General features: G+C 31.6%; 1 long non-coding RNA gene across 1 annotated transcript; it reads left to right on the plus strand.

Annotated features, from left to right (window-relative positions):
* Nucleotides 1–4,900: 4,900 nt before the first annotated feature.
* Nucleotides 4,901–6,575, plus strand: LOC148786898 (uncharacterized). Its single transcript, XR_016067493.1, has 3 exons — nucleotides 4,901–4,973; nucleotides 5,487–5,553; nucleotides 6,328–6,575. It is a non-coding gene; the product is annotated as an uncharacterized LOC148786898 (long non-coding RNA).
* The last annotated feature ends 8,520 nt before the right edge of the window (nucleotides 6,576–15,095 follow it).

Consider the following 15,095-nt stretch of genomic DNA (forward strand, 5'->3'; position numbering starts at 1 on the left):
AGTTAGTATGGAAGGGAAACATACTTGCATTACTAAAACCGTGCAAAACAGCTAGATTTTGAACGTTGTCATAATTCCACAAAACTTGACCCAAACGTTTGTCTAGATACATGCATTTTTCTGTTAAGTTTGCTAAGCATAATAATAACTACAAGTTAGTATGAAAGGGGAACAAACAGGCCTTAATAAAACCGTGCAAAAAGGTTAAATTTTGAACGTTCTCAAAATTCCACGGATTTTGACTCAAACGTAGGTCTAGACCCATGCATTTGTGTAGTAAATTTGCTAATCATAATAATAACTACAAGTTACCATAGAAGGGAAACAACCTTGCTTTAATAAAACCGTGCAAAATAACTAAATTTTGAACATTCCCAAAATTGCACGAAACTTGACCCAAACGTAGGTATAGACCCATGCATTTGTGTGGTAAATTTGCTAAGCGTAATAATAATTACAGGTTAGTATGAAAGGGAAACAAACATATTTTAATAAAACCATGTAAAACTACTAAATTTTGAACGTTTTCTGAATTCCATGAAACTTAACCCAAATCTAGGTCTAGACCTATGCATTTGTGTGGTAAATTTGTTAAGCGTAATAATAACTATAAGTTAGTATAAAAGGAAAACAAACTTTATTTAATAAAATAAAGCAAAACCTCGAAATTTTTAACATTCTCACAATTCCACAAAACTTGACCCAAACGTAAATCCAGAACCATTCATTTGTGTGATAAATTTGCTAAGCGTAATAATAACTACATGTTAGTATGAAAGGGACTCAAACTTTCTTTAATAAAATCGTACAAAATAATTAAATTTTGAACGTTCTCAGAATTTCACGAGACGTGACCCAAACGTTGGTCTAGTCCCATGCATTTGTATGGTAAATTTATTAAACATAGTAATAACTACAAGTTAGTATTAATGGGAAAAAAACTTTATTTAAATAAATCATTCAATACAGCTAAATTCTGAACATTTTCACAATTCCACGAAACATGACCCTAACATAAGTCCTAACAGATGCATTTGTGTGGTATATTTGCTAAGCGTAATAATAACTACAAGTTAGTATGAAAGGGAAATAAACATGCTTTAATAAAACGGTGCAAAACTGTTAAATTTTGAACGTTCTCATAATTCCACGGAATTTGACCTAAACATAGGTCTAGACCCATGAATTTGTGTGGTAAATTTGCTAAACATAATGATAACTACAAGTTAGTATAAAAGGGAAACAATCTTGCTTTAATAAAATCGTGCAAAATAGCTAAATTTTGATCGCTCGCAGAACTGCATGAAACTTAACCCAAACGTAGGTCTAGACCCATGCATTTGTGTGGTATGTTTGCTAAGCGTAATAATAATTATAATTTAGTATGCAAGGGAAACAAACTTGCTTTGATAAAACCGTTTTGAACATCTAAATTTTGAACATTCTCTGAATCCCATGAAACTTGATCGAAACGTAGGTCTAGACCTATGTATTTGGGTGATAAATTTGTTAAGCGTAATAATAAAAATAAGTTAGTATGGAAGGAAAACAAACTTTATTTAATAAAATCAAACAAATCATCGAAATGTTGAACACTCTCACAATTCCACGAAACTTGACCCAAACATAACTTCAGACCCATGCATTTTTGTGGTAAATTTTCTAAGCTTAATAATAACTACATGTTAGTATGAAAGGAAAACAAGCTTTCTTTAATAAAATCGTGGAAAACCGCTAAATTTTGAACGTTCTCAAAATTTCACGAAACCTGACCCAAATGTAGGTCTGGACCCATGCATTTGTCTGTTAAATTTGTTAAGCGTTATTATAACTACAAGTCAGTATGAAAGTGAAACAAACTTGCTTTAATAAAACCGTAAAAAAACAGTTAAATTTTGAACGTTCTCAGAATTCAACGAAACTTGACCCAAACGTAGGTCTAGACCCATGCATTTGTGTGGTAAATTTGATAACCGTAATAATAACTACAAGTTAGTATGAAAGGGAAATAAAAATACTTTAATAAAACTGTGCAAAATAGATAAATTTTGACTGTTCTCAGAATTCCACGGAACTTTACCCAAACGTAGGTCTGGACCCATGCATTTCTGTGGTAAATTTACTTAGCATAATAATAACTACAAGTTACTATAAAAGGGAAACAATCTTGCTTTAATAAAACCGTGCAAAATAGGTAAATTTTGAACGTTCTCAGAATTGGACAAAACATGACCCAAAAGTAGGTCTAGACCCATGCATTTGTGTGGTAAATTTGCTAACCGTAATAATAATTACAAGTTAGTATGAAAGGGAAACAAACTTTCTTTAATAAAATCGTGAAAAACAACTAAATTGTGAACGTTTTCTCAGAATTTCACGAAAATTCACCCAAACGTTGGTCTAGACCAATGCATTTGTGTGGTGAATTTATTAAATGTAATAATTACTACAACTTAGTATGAATGGGAAACAAACTTTACTTAAAAAAATCATGCAATACAGCTAAATTTTGAATATTCTCAAAATTGCACGAAATTTGACCCTAACGTAAGTCCAAACCCATGCATTTGTGTGGTATATTTGTTAAGCGTAATAATAACTACAATTTAGTGTGAAAGGGAAATAAGCTTTTGTTAATAAAACCGTGCAAAACATGTAAATTTTGAAAATTTTCTCGAAGTTCCACGAAACTTGACCCAACCATAGGACTAGACCCATGCATTTGTGTGGTAAAATTTTTAAGCGTAATAGTAACTACAAGTTAGTATTAAAGGAAAACAAACTTTCTTTAATAAAACCGTACAAAATAGCTAAATTTTGACCGTTCTCATAATTGCACGAAACAGGACCGAAACGTTGGTCTGGACCCATGCATTTGTGTGGTAAATTTAGTAAGCGAAATAATAATTACAAATTAGTAAGAAATGGAAAGAATCTTGCTTTAAAAAATCGTGCAAAATAATTAAATTTTAAACGTTCTCAGAATTCTACGAAACTTGACCCAAATATAGGTCTAAACCAATGAATTAGTGTTGTAAATTTGCTAAACGTAATAATAACTACAATTTAGTATAAAAGGGAAACAAACTTGCTTTAGTAAACCGTGTAAAACAACTAAATTTTGAATATTCTCATAATTGCACGAAACTTGACCCAAACGTTGGTCTAGACCCATGCATTTGTGCGATAAATTTGCTAAGCGAAATAATAACCACAAGTTAGTATGAAAAGGGAAACAAACTTGCATTAATAAAACCGTGCAAAACCGCTAAATTTTGAACGTTCTGAAAATTTCACGAAACTTGACCCAAACGTAGGTCTGGACCCATGCATTTGTCTGTTAAATTTGCTAAGCGTTATTATAACTACAAGTCAGTATAAAAGTGAAACAAACTTGCTTTAATGAAATCGTGAAAAAATAGTTAAATTTTGAACGTTCTCAGAATTCAACGAAACATGACCCAAACGTAGGTCTAGACCCTTGCATTTGTGTGGTAAATTTGATAACCATAATAATAACTACAAGTTAATATGAAAGGGAAACAAACATGCTTTAATAAAACTGTGCAAAACAGTTAAATTTGAACGTTCTCATAATTCCACGGAACTTGACCCAAACGTAGGTCCAGACCCATGCGTTTGTGTTGTAAATTTACTAAGCATAATAATAACTACAAGTTACTATAAAAGGGAAACAATCTTGCTTTAATAAAACCATGTAAAATAGGTAAATTTTGAACGTTCTCTGAATTCCATGAAACTTGACCCAAACGTTGGTCTAACCCATGCATTTGTGTGGGGAATTTATGAAACGTATTAATAACTATAAGTTAATCTGAATGGGAAATAAACTTTATTTAAAAAAATCATGCAATATCGCTGAATTTTGAACATTTTAACAATTCCACGAAATGGGACCCTAACGTAAGTCCAGACCCATGCATTTGTATGGTATCTTTGCTAGCCGTAATAATAACTACAAGTTAGTATGAAAGGGAAACAAACTTTTGTTAATAAAACCGTGCAAAACATCTAAATTTTGAAAGTTTTCTCAAAGTTCCACGAAACATAACCCAAGCAAAGGTCTAGACCCATGCATTTCTATGGTAAATTTTTTAAGTATAATAGTAACTACAAGTTAGTATGAAAGGAAAATGAACTTTCTTTAATAAAACCGTACAAAACAGCTAAATTTTGAATGTTCTCAGAATTCCACGAAACTTGACCCAAACGTGGGTCTAAAACCATGCATTTGTGTAGTAAATTTGTTAAACATAATAATAACTACAAGTTAGTATGAAAGAGAAACAAACTTTATTTAATAAAATCAAGCAAAACATCGAAATTTTGAACATTCTTACAATTCCATGAAACTTGACCCAAACGTAACTCCAGACCCATGCATTTCTGTGGTAAATTTGCTAAGAGTAATAATAACTACATGTTAGTATGAATGAGAAACAAACTTTCTTTTATAAATGTGACGCCCCAAAAATTATAATATATAATTGGGAGACTAATTGGTAAATTTTTATGAAACTTAGTTAATTAGTAAATAAATTATGTTGCATAATTGGAATATAATAATATTTGAATAAATTAAATTGGAGTTCGTTATAATATTTTGGGACAATTTATTCTAATTAAGAAAATTAGAAAGGACGTAGATGGTATTTTGAGAAAAGTTTAATTAAATAAATAAAATAATAATAATATTATATATATATGGAAATAATATATATATATATTAAGTAAGTAATATAATATATATATATATATATATATATATATAAAAGTAGAAAGAGAGCTAGACTTGAGAGTGGGAAGTGGGGGCCACCTCCCACCGCCTCACTCTCTTTGTTTTTTTGTTCTTTTCCTTTCCTTGTTCTTTAAACATATAAATACACATGACACACACAATGCAATTGTGTAAATTTGCAACTCTCGGCCGAAAGCGAAATAAAGAAACAGAGGTACGAATAATGTGATTTTAATTCCTATTAAATTGTATAATTATATTATTTAATTAGTTCATTTATTAAATGTTGTTTATGCTAAGTTATGTATTATTTAATCGGAGTATTTTACGAGTTTGACTATTTAAATTAGTGTCGTATTAAATATCACAATTGCTATAAAAATGATATAGTTGGGTAATTAAAATATTAGATTTGTTAGCTTTAATTATTATTATAGCTAATTTACACAATTCCATCGGAATGACTAACCAAATATGTAATTCTATGTATTATTGCTTAATTAAATTGTATAGTAGGGAGAAATTGATAGAAAATTCATAGAAATATTCCAAAAATTATATTTAATAAATGGTATGTTAATAAAGAGGATTAACGAAGATTTGTACTTCGATAGAAATGGAATATTGAAGAATTATTAGAAATTGTACGAATAATATTTAATATTATATTTAAAAGAAATTACGATATTCTCGATATATTAATTGTATGTGGTATAATTCATTATAGGATACGGGGGTGAAGTAAAAGGACTGACAATTAGTGACAGAGTAGAAAGAAACGTTGTAAGGTCGAGGTAAGTAAATAATTAGTATTATCTATATATGCTTTCTGTATTTGTGGTTTTACTGTTATATGAATTTGTGGTTAATACTGCCATTGATTTGTCTGAAAGTATATAAGTGATGAATGATTTGATTTGATTGTCGATATTGTGTACGTGGAATGAGGAAATACGTTGAAATATTATGTTTGTTGTTTGATGTGTTGTGGGTGTCTGAAAATGAGAACGTAACGATATAATGTTCTACGTTACTAGTTGCTTACAAGAATGGTGATATGTGGAAATGAGGGAGTGGTGGAAATTGAATATAATTATGGCGTGAATACCCCTTGACGTGTTGAAAAGAGCTTTGATGCGATATGAGAAAGAAATGAAATGAAAAGAGCTTTGATGCGATATGAAAAAAAATGTGATGTGAAAAGAGCTATGATGCGAAATAAAAGAGCTATGATGCGATTTGAAAGAGCTATGATGCGAAATGAGATTGATGAGCCGGCTGTCAAGGGGATTCACTTAAATTTATATGACGGTGAGATTGAGTTGACGGGAAAAACACGATATCACCTTCTGGTAAGCAAACTAGGGAAAAAGAAGTTTAATTGATTATTTTATTGTGAGATAGCTATGTGGTGTACTACAATTAATTATGTTGGAGTTAAATTGACTGTAATCCATGCATGTTGCCTACTTGTCATGTTTGGGCTGTGTTTGATGTACATATATAGATAGGCTGATTATTTACTTACTGAGTGGCAGGCTCATCCCTCTGTTGACATTTTCTTTCAGGAGTAGACTTTGAGGTATCTGACTGTTGAAGAATAGGTCTACGCACTATACTCAGTCAGGTCGGGCCAGTATGCTGTTTCTCCTTTTTGTCAGCTAGAGTACGAATCTTATTTTGTTTGTATAAAGAGAATGTAGGAATGGAGATTAACTGTGGTGGACTACTCGAGGTGTTTGATTTGTATATATGATGTTGTGGGTTGATTATGTTGTTATGACGTTGGGGTTACGTATTCATATGGATTTAATTATTATGTGCATTTATATTTATAAACACAGCGATTGCTATAAGTATGACGTTTAGGGTAGATATAGCCCTTGTAGCGAAGGGGGTGCTACAATAAAACCGTGCAAAACAACAATGTTTTGAAAGTATTCTCAACGTTCCACGAAACTTTATCCAAACGTAGATCTAGACCCATGCATTTGTATGGTAAATTTCATAGCGTAATAATAACTGTAAGTTAATATGAAAGGGATGCAAACTTTCTTTAATGAAACTGTGCAAAACATCTAAATTTTGAACGTCCTCAGAATTCCAGGAAACTTGACCCAAACGTAGGTCTAGACCCATGCATTGGTGTGGTAAATTTGTTAAGCATAATAATAACTACAACTTAGTATGAAAGGAAAACAAACTTTGTTTTATAATACCGTTCAAAACTGCTAAATTATGAACGTTCCCAGAATTCAACGAAACTTGAGCCAAACGTAGATCTAGACACATGCATTAGTGTGGTAAAATTTCTAAGAGTAATTATAACAAGAAGTTAGTATGAAAGGAAAACAAACTTTATTTAATAAAATCGTGCAAAACAACTAAATTTTGAATGTTCTCATAATTGCACAAAACTTGACCCATACGTTGGTCAAGACCTATGCATTTGTGTGGTAAATTTTATAAGCGTAACAATAATTAGAAATTAGTATGAAAGGGAAAGAATCTTGCCATAAACAATCGTGCAAAACAACTAAATTTTGAACAATCTCAGAATTCCACGAAACTTGACCCAAACGTAGGTCTAGATCTATTCATTTCTGTTGTAAATTTGCTAAGCGTAATAGTAACTATAATTTAGTATAAAAGGGAAACAAACTTGCTTTAATAAAACCGTGTAAAACAGCTAAATTTTGAACATTCTCCGAATTGCACGAAACTTGGCCCAAACGTTGGTCTAGACCCATGTATTTGTGTGGTAGATTTGCGAAGCGTAATAATAACAACAAGTTAGTATGAAAGGGAAACAAACTTACATTAATAAACCTTGCAAAACATCTAAATTTTGAACGTTCTCAGAATTCCACGAAGCTTGACCCAAACGTAGGTCTGGACCCATGAATTGGTCTGTTAAATTTGCTAAGCGTAATAATAACCACAAATCAGTATGAAAGGGAAACAAACTTGCGTTAATGAAATCGTGCAAAACAGTTAGATTTTGAACATTCTCATAATTCAACGAAACTTGACCCAAACGTAGGTCTAGACCCATGCATTTGTGTTGTATATTTGCTAAGCATAATAATATCTACAAGTTAGTATGAAAGGCAAATATACTTCCTCTAATAAAACCGTGCAAAACAGCAAAATTTTGAACGTTATCAGAAGTGCAAGAAACTTGACCCAACGGTAGGTCTAGACCCATGCATTTGTGTGGTATGTTTGCTAAGCGAAATAATAATTACAATTTAGTATGAAATAGAAACAAACTTGCTTTAATAAAACCGTGCAAAACTGCTAAATTTTGAACGTTCTCTGAATTCCAGAAAACTTGACCCAAACGTAGGTCTAGACCTATGTATGTGGGTGATAAATTTGTTAAGCGTAATAATAACTATAAGTTAGTATGGAAGGAAAACAATCTTTATTTAATAAAATCAAGCAAATCATCGAAATGTTGAACACTCTGACAATTCCACGAAACTTGACCCAATCGTAACTCCAGACCCATGCATTTGTGTGGTAAATTTGCTAAGCGTAATAATAACTACATGTTAGTATGAAAGGGAAACAAACTTTCTTTTACTAAACCGTGCAAAACAACTAAATGTTTAACGTTCTCAGAATTTCATGAACCTTGACCCATATGTTGGTCTAGACCTATGCATTTGTGTGGTAAATTTGCTAAGCGAAATAATAACCACAAGTTAGTATGAAAAGGGAAACAAACTTGCATTAATAAAACCGTGCAAAACCGCTAAATTTTGAACGTTCTGAAAATTTCACGAAACTTGACCCAAACGTAGGTCTGGACCCATGCATTTGTCTGTTAAATTTGCTAAGCGTTATTATAACTACAAGTCAGTATAAAAGTGAAACAAACTTGCTTTAATGAAATCGTGAAAAAATAGTTAAATTTTGAACGTTCTCAGAATTCAACGAAACATGACCCAAACGTAGGTCTAGACCCTTGCATTTGTGTGGTAAATTTGATAACCATAATAATAACTACAAGTTAATATGAAAGGGAAACAAACATGCTTTAATAAAACTGTGCAAAACAGTTAAATTTGAACGTTCTCATAATTCCACGGAACTTGACCCAAACGTAGGTCCAGACCCATGCGTTTGTGTTGTAAATTTACTAAGCATAATAATAACTACAAGTTACTATAAAAGGGAAACAATCTTGCTTTAATAAAACCATGTAAAATAGGTAAATTTTGAACGTTCTCTGAATTCCATGAAACTTGACCCAAACGTTGGTCTAACCCATGCATTTGTGTGGGGAATTTATGAAACGTATTAATAACTATAAGTTAATCTGAATGGAAAATAAACTTTATTTAAAAAAATCATGCAATATCGCTGAATTTTGAACATTTTAACAATTCCACGAAATGGGACCCTAACGTAAGTCCAGACCCATGCATTTGTATGGTATCTTTGCTAGCCGTAATAATAACTACATGTTGAAAGGGAAACAAATTTTCATTAATAAAACCGTGCAAAACATCTAAATTTTGAAAGTTTTCTCAAAGTTCCACGAAATTTAACCCAAGCATAGGTCTAGACCCATGCATTTCTATGGTAAATTTTTTAAGCGTAATAGTAACTACAAGTTAGTATGAAAGGAAAATGAACTTTCTTTAATAAAACCGTACAAAATAGCTAAATTTTGAATGTTCTCAAAATTCCACGAAACTTGACCCAAACGTGGGTGTAGAACCATGCATTTGTGAAGTAAATTTGTTAAACATAATAATAACTACAAGTTAGTATGAAAGAGAAACAAACTTTATTTACTAAAATCATGCAAAACATCGAAATTTTGAACATTCTTACAATTCCACGAAACTTGACCCAAACGTAACTCCAGACCGATGCATTTCTGTGGTAAATTTGCTAAGAGTAATAATAATTACATGTTAGTATGAATGAGAAACAAACTTTCTTTTATAAAACCGTGCTAAACAACAATGTTTTGAAAGTATTCTCAACGTTCCACGAAACTTTATCCAAACGTAGATCTAGACCCATGCATTTGTATGATAAATTTCATAGCGTAATAATAACTGTCAGTTAATATGAAAGGGAAGCAAACTTTCTTTAATGAAACTGTGCAAAACATCTAAATTTTGAACGTTCTTAAAATTCAACGAAACTTGACCCAGACGTAGATCTAGACCTATGCATTTTTGTGGTAAAATTGTTAACCGTAATAATAACTATAAGTTAATATCAAAGGAAAACAAACTTTCTTTAATAAAACCGTTCAAAACAGCTAAATTTTGAACGTTCTCAAAATTTCACAAAACTTGACCCAAACGTAAATCTACACCCATGCATTTGGGTGGTAAATTTGCTAAGCGTAATAATAACTACATGTTAGTATGAAAGGGAAACAAACTTTCATTAATAAAATCGCGCAAAACAGCAAAATTTTGAAAGTTTTCTCAAAGTTCCACGAAACTTCACTCAAACGTAGGTCTAGACAGATGCATTTGTGCGCTAAATTTGCTAAACATAATAATAACTACATGTTAGTATGAAAGCGGAAACAAACTTTCTTTAGTAAAACCGTGCAAAACAACAATATTTTGAATATTTTCTTAAAGTTCCATAAAACTTGACCCAAATGTAAGTCTAGACCCATGCATTTGTGTGGTAGATTTGTTAAGCGTAATAATAACTACAAGCTAGTATGAAAGGGAAAAAAATCTTGCTTTTAAAAACCGTGCAAAACATCTAAATTTTAAACGTTCTCAAACTCCACAAAACATGACCCAAATGTTGGTCTACACCCATGCATTTGTGTTGAAAATTTGTAAGCGTAATAATAAGTAGAAGTTAGCATTGAACGTTCTCGGAATTGCACAAAACTTTACCCAAACGTTTGTCTGAACCGATGCATTTGTGTGGTAAATTTGCTAAGCGTAATAATAACTATTGTTAGTATGAAAGAGAAACAATATTTGTTTAGTAAAACCATGCAAAACAGCAAAATTATGAATGTTTTCTCAAAGTTCCATGAAACTTGACCCAAACGTAGGTCCTCCCATGCATTCGTGTGGTAAATTTGCTAAGCTTAATAATAACTGCAAGATAAGAAGAAAGGAAACAAAATTTTTTTAATAACACCGTGCAAAACAATTAAATATTGAACGTTCTCAGAATTGCACGAAACTTGACCCAAACGTTTGTCTGAACCCATGCATTTGTGTGGTAAATTTGCTAAGCGTAATAATAACTACAAGTTAGTATGAAAGGGAAACATACTTTATTAAATAAAATCGTGCAAAACAGTTAAATTTTGAATATTCTCACAATTCCACGGACCTTGTCCCAAATGTAAGTCTAGACCCATGATTTTGTGTGGTAAATTTGATAAGCGTAATAATAACAATATGTTAGTATGATAGGGAAACAAACTTTCTTTAAAAAAACCGTGCAAAATAGCAAAATTTTGAATATTTTCTAAAAGTTCCACAAAACTTGACCCAAACGTAGGTATGGACCCATGCATATGTGTGGTAAATTTGCTAAGCGCAATAATAACTACAAGTTTGTATGAAAGGGAAAGAATCCTGCTTGAAAAAATCGTGCAAAACAGCTAAATTTTGAACGTTCTCAGAATTCCACGAAACTTGACCCAAACGTTTGTCTGAACCCATGGTATTCTGTGGTAAATTTGCTAAGCGTAATAATAAATATAAGTTAGTATGAAAGGTAAACAAACTTTCTTTAATCAAACCATGCAAAACAACTAAATTTTCAACGTTCTCAAAATTCCACGAAACTTGACACAAACATAGGTCTAGACCAATGCATTTGTGTATTAAATTTGCTAACGTAATAATAACTACATGTTAGTATGAACGGGATACAAACTTTCTTTAATCAAACCGTGCAAAACAACTAAATTTGAACGTTCTCAGAATTCCATGAAACTTGACCGAAACTGTGATCTAGACCCATGCATTTATGTGGTAAATTTGTTAAGCGTAATAATTATTACAAGTTAGAATGAAAGGAAGACAAATTTTATTTAATAAAATCATGCAAAACATCTAAATTGTGAACATTCTTCCAATTCCACGGTAATTGACCCAAACGTAAGTCTAGATCCATACATTTGCGTGGTAGATTTTCTAAGCGTAATATATAACTACATGTTAGTATGAAAGGGATGCAAACTTTCTTTAATAAAACCGTACAAAAACAACTAAATTTTGAACGTTCTCAGAATTCCACGAAACTCGACCCAAACGTTGGTCTAGACTCATGCATTTGTGTGGTAAATTTGTTAAGGGTAATAATAACTACAAATTAGTATCAGAGGGTAACAAACTTTCTTTAATAAAACCGTGCCAACTAAATTTTGAACGTTATCAGAATTGCACGAAACTTGACCCAAACGTTGGCCTAAACCCATACATTTGTATGGTAAATTTTCTAAGCGTAATAATAACTACATGTTAGTATGAAAGAGAAACAAACTTCATTTAATAAGACCGTTCAAAACAGCAAAATTATGAAAGTTGTCTCAAAGTTTCACAAAACTTGACCCAAACATAGTTCTAAATCCATGCATTTGTGTGGTAAATTTGCTGAGCGTAATAATACCTACAAGTTATTAAGAAAGGGAAACAAACTTTAATTAATAAAATTGTGCAAAACAGCTAAATTTTGAACATTGTCACAATTCCACGGAACTTGACCCAAACGTAAATCTAGACCCATGGATTTGCTAACCGTATTAATAACTACATATTAGTATGTAAGGAAAACAAACTTTCATTAATATAACCGTGCAAAACAATAAAATTTTGATAGTTTTCTCAAAGTTCCACGAAACTTCACCAAAACGTAGGTCTAAACCCATGCATTTGTATGCTAAATCCGAGAAGCGTAATAATAACTGCAAGTTAGTATGGAAGGAAAATAAAATTTCTTTAATAAACCGTGCAAAACAGCTAAATTTTGAACGTTCTCACAATTCCACAAAACCTAACCCAAACGTACGTCTAGACCTATGCATTTGTGTGGTAAATTTGTAACGCATTGTAATAACTACAAGTTAGTAAGAAATGGAAACAAACATTATTTAATAAAATCGTGCAAAACAACTTAATTTTGAACTTTCTCACAATTCCACGAAATTTGACCCACACGAAAGTCTAGACCCATGCATTTGTGTGGTAAATATGCGAAGCGTAATAATAACTACATGTTAGTATAAAAGAGAAACAAACTTTCTTTTATAAAATCGTGCAAAACAGCAAAATTGTGAAAGTTTTCTCAAAGTTCCACGAAACATGACCCAAACGTAGGTCTAGACCAATGCATTTGTGTGGTAAATTTGCTAAGCGTAATAATCACTGCAAGTTAGTAAGAAAGGGAAACAAACTTTATTTAATAACACCGTGCAAAATATCTAAATTTTGAACGTTCTCAGAATTCCAAAAAACTTGACCAAAATGTAGATTAGTATGAAATTGTTAAAATTGTTAAGCGTAATAATAACTATGAGTTAGTATGAAAGGAAAATAAACTTTCTTTATTAAAATCGTGCAAAATAGCTAAAGTTTGAACGTTCCCAAAATTCAACGAAACTTGACCCAAACGTTGGTCTAGACCCATGTATTTCTGTGGTACATAATCTAAGCATAAGAATAACTGCAAGTTAGTAAGAAAGGGAAACAAACTTTCTTTAATACACAGTGCAAAACATCTAAATTTTAAACATCTCAGAATTCCACAAAACTTGACCCAAACCTAGGCCTAGACCAAAGCATTTGTGTGGTAAATTTATTGAGCATAATAATAAGTATAAGTTAGTATGAAAGAAAAACAAACTTTCTTTAATAAAACCGTGCAAACAGCTAAATTTTGAACGTTCTAAAATTTCACGAAACTGGACCCAAATATAGGTCTAGACCCATGCATTTATGTGGTAAATTTGCTAAGTGTAATAATAACTAAATGTTAGTATGAAAGAGAAACAAAACTTCTTTAATAAAATCGTGTCAAACAACTAAAAGTTGACGTTCTCAGAATTCCACAAGACTTGACCCAAATATTGGTCTAGACCCATGCATTTATGTGGTAAATTTGTTAAGCGTAATAATAACTACAAGTTAGTATGAAAGGGAAACAAACTTTATTTAACAAAATCGTACAAAACAGTTAAATGTTTAACATTCTCACAATTCCACGGAATTTTTCCCAAATGTAAGGCTGACCCATGATTTGTGTGGTAATTTTATAAGCGTAATAATAACAAGATGTTAGTATGATAGGGAAACAAACTTTCTTTAATAAACCGTGCAAAACAGCAAAATTTTGAATAATTTCTTTAAGTTCCAAACATAACCCAAACGTAGGTATAGACCTATACATTTGTGTGGTAAATTTGCTAAGCGTAATAATAATCACAAGTTTGTATGAAAGGGAAAGAATCTTGCTTTAAAAAATCGAGCAAAACAGCTAAATTGTGAACGTTCTCAAAATTTCACAAAACTTTACCTAAACGTAGGTTTAGACCCATGCATTTGTGTGGTAGATTTTCTAAGCGTAATAGTAATTACAAGAGGATGAAAGGGAAAAAAACTTGCTTTAAAAAATCGTGCTTAACAGTTAAATTTGGAACTTTTTCAAAATTACACGAAACTTAACCCAAACGTAGGTCTAGATGCATGCATTTGTGTTGTAAATTTGCTAAGCGTAATAGTAACTACAAGTTAGCATAAAACGAAAATAAACTTGCTTTAATAAACCGTGCCAAACAACTAAATATTGAACGTTCTTAGAATTGCACGAAACTTGACCCAAACGTTGGTCTAAACCCATGCATTTATGCGGTAAATTTGCTAAGCGTAATAATAACTACATTTTAGTATGAAAGAGAAACAATCTTTTTTTAATAAAACCGTGCAAAACACCAAAAGTATGAAAGTTTTCTCAAACTTCCACGAAACTTGAACCAAACGTAGGTCTACCCATGCATTCGTGTGGTAAATTCGCTAAGCGTAATAATAACTGCAAGTTAGAAAGAAAGGGAAACAAACTTTTTTTAATAACACCATGCAAAACAACTAAATTTTGAACGTTCTCAAAATTGAATAAAACATGACCCAAACATAGGTCTAGACCTATGCATTTGTGTGGTAAATTTGTTAAGCGTAATAATAACTATAAGTTAATATGAAAGGAAAACAAACTTTATATAATAAAATCGTGCAAAGCAACTAAATTTTCAGCGTTCCAAAATTCCACGAAACTGGACCCAAACATATGTCTAGACCCATGCATTTGTGTGGTAAATTTGCTA

The sequence above is a fragment of the Sesamum indicum genome, linkage group LG9 (assembly GCF_026168435.1).
Source record: "Sesamum indicum cultivar Baizhima isolate 11 linkage group LG9, ASM2616843v1, whole genome shotgun sequence".
In the NCBI taxonomy this organism is placed as follows: Eukaryota; Viridiplantae; Streptophyta; class Magnoliopsida; order Lamiales; family Pedaliaceae; genus Sesamum; species Sesamum indicum.